This window comes from Artemia sp. Qi Xiang Cuo, chromosome 2 (assembly GCF_049724085.1).
Source record: "Artemia sp. Qi Xiang Cuo chromosome 2, ASM4972408v1, whole genome shotgun sequence".
Lineage (NCBI taxonomy): Eukaryota > Metazoa > Arthropoda > Branchiopoda > Anostraca > Artemiidae > Artemia > Artemia sp. Qi Xiang Cuo.
The window spans coordinates 61,347,076-61,355,431 of NC_142795.1; positions in this window are offsets into that span (position 1 = coordinate 61,347,076).

Here is an 8,356-nt window from a genome sequence, read left to right on the forward strand (position 1 = left end):
CAGCATAGTCGATGGACTGCTATTAACAATAATCAAGGTATTGTTGACACTTTGAATTTTTCCAAGAAAGTCCGAGGGTAGACAATAAGATTTGTACTGGGGCATGTAGGGATCCATATTAAATACATTGATTATTTGACTGGTGTTCATGGCGCCAAGTCTAGTAGAATACTGGCTTCGGGAGTGATTTCCCAATAGGTTTCATATTGATTTAGTGAGATTAGTGCTATACTCTCAGCCAATGGGTCGGCAAATTTACACTCTAAACGCACAGTCCCCGTACGTACTATGCTCATATCCTGTGTGCCAGACAAATCCAATACAATGATACCATGTGTTTTAGCAAACATTTCTTCGGTTATACCATTTTCAAATAGTTGCGAATCGTGATCTAGGGTTTGCATGGTCAACTCATACAATGTTCTATAGGATTTATCAAAAGATAGGTTGTAGATTGGGATGCCGTTTACTTTGCACACAGGAGATGAAAGTCAAAACATCTCGAATTTATTTGGGCATTCAGTCCACGATCCCATTGTACAAGCGTTTTTTATAAATGCCAAAGCGAGCTTTGACGGAAATTCGCCATTGATAAAGGATGGATCGGTGAAGGTGCGTGATCCCATGGCAATATGACGTTGATTGGTGATTGTATGAGGAACAAGTAGTTTAATATTATTTCCATTGGCTCTCAGTGTTTCCACGGCCAAAGCAACAGAACTCATAATCTGCTGTTTGCGTACATGGAGTATTGCCGAGGTGAGGGAGAGACTTATCTCGGGATTGGCAGCAAGTTCCTTTCTCAATATGAAATTGGATGGTGCAAGCATCAATTTTATATCCACTTTAACATTGGCCGGCAGTCATTGGGGTATATTAAATATTTCATGATATATTTTTCCAACTAGATGTAATTCACTAGTTGTAGCATTTTTAAGTGCATCTGTACTATCAGTATTAGTAATATATTCATATCCAATGGAGGTGCCTCGCATTGCCTTGTATGACTTGGGTGGCATCAACATGAATTGCATATAGCTTGCATAATTTGAGAGATTGCTGCTTGGACTCACCAGCGTGCCATTGATGTAGACGCTAATTTGACGAAATAAATAGTGTAGTATACAATTTTCATAGGATATCCCATCGGCTCGAATTGGCATTGTATTATTGGATTTCCGGACTTTCATTTGCAAATCTATAAATGTTGAAGGCATGTCCATAAAGTAGTCTTCATTGGAATAAATTTGAAAGTGATTATTATCGGAGAGGGGTTGTTGAGGATAAAATTGTTCATAGTATCCATGCTTCACACTCACATCAACATTTTCAGCATTGAATAGATTCAATGAGGCGGCGATTGAAGGTTGAGAATCCTTATGCAGCAGGTAGGACATCTTAAGAGAAGAAATCTAGTTTCGATCTACTAATTTTCTTCCTGGGGCTTCTGGTTACACTACGTGTTGGCTTTTTCCTTCTTTTCTTTGACAAACGGGATGATGTCGTTTGTTTCCGTCCTGAGTAGAGACTGATGAGTGATGCATTGTTTCTTGACCGTTTTAAACCTTTACCATTTTGTTTTAATTTCTCGCCAAGGGTTCGCGCACTGGACCTAAGATTTTCCGTAGCACTTTTTTTAAAATCCTTGCCACAGCCCCAATCGTATAGTGTAGAGGATGCAAAATCTGTCGCAGCCGGTACAAGATATTTTCTAGCCAGTGGTAGTGAAGAGCCAAACAGCTTAGCAAACCAGCTGCCAAGGTTATCATTGAGAATAATCTTTTCATTGGCAATAGGTGAACTAATGTAGATCTTGCCCTCCTACTTTGAATAGTTAAAATGAAAAGCTCCTTTTTTACGAGTGGAAATTCTTTTATTAATAGTACGACATAAATCATTAATACAGGTGAGTTCCTCGTAGGGTAATACAACATATGGATATTCAAATGAATTGATATTTTCAATTTTTTCTCGATCGTTAACGAGTGGCCAATCATCATGTTGATCGCTAATGAGTGGCCAATCACGGGGTCTAATTTTTATTTCATATTCACGATCCCCTCTCAGGATGTCATAGGTATTTTTAAGAATACAATCGACAAGACCCACTTCATACTTTCCGTCAAATTTGATGGTGGGGGAGAGTTTCGTCCAAAAATCACTTGTTTTATTCAGATCATTTTAGAGAGGATCAGAAACATTGGACATGAAAGTCACATAGAAATCATTGGGCATTGTTAATATCTTCAGCACTGACACAAGAATCAAAATCCGAGTTGTATCCTAGCCAACGAACAAGCAACTGTTTCTTGCCCCTACGAGTACGACCCTTTAATATCTTTTCAATTTGATAAATTTCACTAGTGTTTCTAACTTTTTGCAGTTCATATTCATAAAAACCACCGAGAATCTCTTCATCTTTGGTGTCTCGTAGTCGATATGTCGTGGGTTCGGTGTCTAGGATTTTGGACACTTTAAAAAGCTCGGTGCTCCATAAATAATTCCCCTTTTCAAAAATATTGGTGGTTCTATTAATTCGAACAGTATCACCAACATTGAATTTGTTCTTCTTTTTCTTCTCATTGCCATTGGAGTATTGCTTTAGAAAAGCATCAAATGTATTTTCACTGTAATGAACATCCCGAGGGCTTGAGTTGGACAGAGATCGATGTGGTCGATGGTTGTATATCTGCATGATTTTATCTAAATCATGAATATAAGCAGATGTATTTTTCAGGTTACAATATTTTGAAATTAATAGACGAATCGTTCTTACTAATCATTCAACCGTTGCAGACTTAATCGGGCTTTGAATATGATAGAGTGTTGTATTATATTTCAATAGAACCTTTTGTACATGAGGATTAACAAATTCACTACCACTGTCCGATTGAATTTTTCCATACGAATCCTGTTCAAGAATACTTTCAGTGGCCCGAGCAACTTCAACACCTCTCTTTGATCGCAGTGGAATGGCATAGGCATAGCGACTAAAAACACTGATTGCCACTAGAATATATTAGTAGGGCGCATTGTGACGCTGTTGAAGTGCGTCTAAAGTTAAAAGATCCGTGTGCATTATATGCAGTGGGAAATAGGCTTTAGTTGTCGATTTTATTTTCCGCGAAGTATACTATTCCGGTGCAGTGTATAACTCAGCTCATTCTCTGTAGACTCTTGCATATTCCAATGTGGTACCGGAGACAACTCCAAAAAGCGGTTTGGGAGAGAATAAACATCCCCTTTTGCCAATATTTTCATAGACACCTTTCAGAACTTCATTCATTTTGAACGCAAACACGTAGTGTAATGTCCACTCCCCTTTTGCACACTGGAGGGTGAATCAATTCGTCTTCCCTTTTGACTAGCAGCCACAGGTTTTGTAAAATCAGTGCTGCTAGTATTTTCAAATATTGAATCTTTTTCTTCTTTTTTAAATGGTGTTGGCGTTGTTGGAAGACTATATTCTCTTAGTTTCTTAAGAATTTGCTTATTACCAATAAGACTTTTGGGAAAGTTTGATACACTTAAAAAGGTGTATAGATTATTGTCAAAGGATAAAAGTCCTTTACGATTCGTCACCATATCACAAATTAAATCAACTAGGTTATAACTTTTTCCCTGAATTATAATTCGTTTCCCTGTGCTGTCGACCTGAACTTGATCACCATTTTCTAACACGGGATAAGATAACACGCTTTTACTTTTTTCTCGATAGGTGACTGGCAATAGATACCCAATTTTTAATACAATTGAATTCAATTCTTTTTCCTTTGGGTGTGCAGAATCTTGAGGAGATATTTTATGTTTAGAGGGATCGGTAACAGCGGCGGTGGGTCTCTTACGATAAGGTTTATGTTTGTCCACACGTCGCAATGCATCTTGGAGTAAAAGCAGTTTTTTGTCATCGGCAATATTCTCATCATTAATGAATTTGCTTAGATTGTCTTCAAAATGTTCGACGGGCAAGAGGACAAGTTCAAATGGTGTCAATTTATAGGGTTTAGCCATGCTCTAGAGAAAACTGTTTACCATTCCTGCGATTATTGGCAGTAAAAGTGTGAAAAAGCTGCCGCTTGCTTGAAGGAGCCGTTTTCTTTTAAATTTTTTTCCCTTTTTTTTAAAATCCAAGGCACCTAAACTTGTACGAAATTGCTTCGTCTGCTGTCTAACACCTTCTGGCAGTTGAACATTGCCCTCAGTTTAATTTAAACAAAGTTCAGATAAGAGATTAATGAAATCATTGTCAACCCCGTATTTGATTATACTTTTCCTAAGCAATGATTTTGAAATGCTTAAAACGGACAATAAATGTCGTTGTTCGCGTATTTTCTTCAGTGTCATAATGTCAACTAATAGCCTTTTCTACTGTTCACCGGAACATATACTGTAATTTCATTGTCGAAAATGTCGGTGACTACACGTAGATCCTCGGGCATGCTCAGATTAGGATCAAGAAAAATATACCGGTTGGGCTGGCTAGTCGCCTGAGTGTATGCCGACAATAGAAATTTAGGGGTGCCAGGTTATATCTTCTTATTGAGAGTTAATCGCTAGGTAGAATCATGAACAACTCGAGAGATAATATAGATAGTGCAATTCAAAGCAAGGGTTCGCACACATTTGCTCTGATGAAACAGATTGTGTAGAACTAGGGTTATGGAAATGTGTTCATGATGAGATCGGACAGTGAACAGTTGTAGCATTTCCTGTGAGAACTGTTCATAGATTCAGGCAAATCATCAATAATCAGCCATGAGTTCGGTTCAATACTATTGAAAACATCAAGTACCCGTATGAATTGTATTGGTATAGTTGTGGCAATAGCTTTTATTTTATCATAGGACTCCTGCCAAATACTATAACAATAGTAGATTTTTTTCGGCTTTTCCAAAAACATTTTATCGCAATTTTGAATTATTTTAGCTAAAAGTGTTGTTTTCTCCGACATTGAGGGCCCACACAGAAACGATCTGAAGGGTGTTTTAAATTGATACATGCTGCTGACAATAGTTGGACTACAACTAACTGTAAATCAAACGTGTTCAATGAATAAGTAGTAGCAATAATTTTCCCATTGATCTATCTATTCAAGAACAACAAAAAACAAAATTTCATGGCAGCATTTATTTCGGCAACATGAAAAAAAATATTTGTTTAACATGAAAAATGATAAAACTTTATGTGCAATATAAATAAAAACACTTTTTGTCCATCAACAGCAATAACACTTATTGTCTTTAAACACTTTTCTGTACAACACTTTTGTCCATCAACAGTAAGAACACTTATTGTCTTTAAACACTTTTCTGTACAACAACATGAACACTTTTTTGTACAAAAAAAAACACTTGAAAACAACACTTGAAAAAAACAGAAAACACTTGGAACATGAACTAGCACAGTTGAACATTACAGTGAATTTAAAGGTGCCCCCCAGGGCCGTGGGGTCGAGCGCCAGGCACGGGCGCCCCCCCCCCATCCGGAAGCCGGCCACGGGAAGGGCCCCCCCCCGGGAACAGCGGGGGCAAAAACAATACAATAATTGTCGTCACTGCTACAGGTTAGTGGTTGGGTTAGTTAGTTGGGTCAGTGGTGGCGGTGGTGGTTAGTTAATTTATTAACGGTTGGTGGTTAGTTGGTTAGTTCAAGTTAGGTTAGTTTATCCAGACCAAGTTGATTGCGACAGTCTTTGCATTCAACTCAGTCTGAAATACGATAGTGGCCATGAGGCAGGACACTCACACCATTCTCGAGCACATAGACCTTGTCAGATATACATGACATTGCATTTTTTTTCCACTCTCACATTATAATATCTATACTGTAGAAAGCCAATTGCAAGCAATTGTGCTCTCGGCCCTAGGCTACTTTCTACACAGTCTATGTACACGCTCAAGTTGAAATTGCTCTTTACAAAATGCGTAGGCACCCCTTTGCACGTCTTCTTTTCATCACCACTGTGTGTTTCAACGCAATAAACTTTGGGACCGGGGAACACCCCCTTGGATATCAAATCGCTCCCCGTCTCTGATTTTAACATTAATAGTTGGTTGGGGGCTTGAAGTTTCACCAACTCAGGGTAGAGGGATGGATTCCAGTTGGTGAAATCCATCCGTGAGCTTATGTGTTCCCCCTTTTCTAAATCACCCAATAAATCTTCAGTCCCATTTACATTTAACAGCAGAGAATCTGTATCCCCAGAGTAAACTTGAACCTCCCATGGCCATTGCACCTTGCACACATTGTAAAAAAACGACAACATGAGCTTTTTGGAAATTTCCAGTACTGACCTGCCACCTGCTATATTCTTGTTTAGTACCACATTTTGCATTTTCCTGTATAAAAGAACCATGCTAGCCTCTATGCTCGTGAACGATGTAAAATTGGGATCGGCAATAATTCGTGCACACTCTAGAGGGTCAGTCACGACGTCGCAGCGAGATCTGTTACGCACGCTTTCACATATTTTGCCAAACGCTGAATTTAGAATGAGTTTGTACAATTCCTTCTCCACCTTTGAGTTTGCCCTAGAGCGTTTATCGACAAAAGTATCGATGAACGTCTTTAAATAAGCTTTCTGATTGAACTGCAGGACCCTATGTATTTTGGTGATTTTGAAACCATTGTTCACCATCCAGTGCAAAAGCACATGGTGAACAACGATATTCTCCTTAGGGTCCAAATCAGCAATCAGTTTTTGCTTAGAGGGGGTCCAATGCATCCCCACATCCTCAACCAATGATCGATTTTAGGGGCTCAGTGAGTCCCTGATCACTGGTCGATTGATACAGGGAAAAACAAAATCTTTGACTGAGTCGTGAAGCGCTAGCGGAATGTGACCGTCAATTTCAAAGAACCATCCTTGTGGCCCATTGTCCTCGATGGTGGTAATGTCGGAGAACTCACAAGGATTCTCAAGCTATTGATAGTTTCCACAGGGCAAAGAGTAGTGGGACATTGCTGAGGGGTACAATGAGTTCATGTCCAAGAACACTGCATTTGACTTTGCACCGGTGCTTTGCCCGCTCGGATCGGTTGACAAGACGCGGTCCCCATGAAAAACATACCCACCCCTCATTGAACGCTTTACAAAAAGGTGTTGATCTAAATCTGTGATTAGGCCTGTTTCCTCCCTACTAATTTTTAAAATCAAATCCATCACTAAATGGGGTGTGGAAAAATAATAGCCTATATCTAACCCGAACTCTGAATAGATTTGGTCTGTGTTCTTACAGGCTATGTCCAAAAGAGTTAAAACGTCACTGACTAAGTAAAGTCTACAATAATCCCACCTATTTTTACAATCCCCTTTAGCCCACACCTTCTTGGCAAACTCATACTCCTCGGCTGTGCATTCACTGTTGGTCAGTGAATCGTAAAAAGCTTCAATTGGAGGTAGTTTCACCTCGTTTAAGCGAGCACCAGAACAGTAATAGTCGTATGCGTATACACCTTTGCAGGTTAATGGGTCATACATTTCACTGTCTGGAAAGTGCTGTTTAAGCAAGGGAAAGCTACCAAAATTGTCGCTTTTCTGCACTTGAATCAATTGACTCAATGCCTTGGGAAAAAAAAGTAAAAGATTCTAAAAACCTGATTATATTCCAGCACGTATGTCCATTATCCACTACTTGCCATTTCAGCTCGAGAAGCAACAGCTTTTCGGCCAATTTGGGAATAATGTTATAGGTAAATGAATTATTTACCCATGGACTATCTACTCCCCCTCCCTCCCGGTGAATACGCGCCAGTGCCGGTAAAATAAATTTTAAGTCATAATTTGAATTGTGAATAAAAACCGGGGATAAAAAACTGTTGGCTAACATTTAAATTACATGATTGATGCACTACCCCCCCCCCTAAAATTACCACCCCCAGATGATATTTCCTGCCACAAGTGATCATGGTCTTTTACTTTCCCCCGCCCCCCTCTTTTCCCTTTAGTCCCCTTCTCCCCCGCTTCAAACTCTCCCATACAAACCCAACATATTTTTTGATTTTTAATCGCGAGAAGATCTTCTGCAGACAGCACCATTGAATAATGGGTATCTTTCAAACGAGAAATAGCACCATTAGCCGTGCCAATTAGTTTAGTCAATGCCTTGACCATGCACTCGTCGTCCCCCTCATCCAATGTTTCTACTATTTCTAACAACCGCATGGTGTTAGAACTGTCTCTTTGCGCATTAGCATAGGACACTGCAATAGCCTGGTGTTCTTTGATTCGGTTTGGAAATCGAGGATCATACACCTCCACCAGCTTTGCTTCACAGTATAAAGTTATTTTGTTGCACTGAAGCAGGATGTTTTGAAAATTTTTGAAACGTAGAATGGCCCTATTCCCCGAATCTGT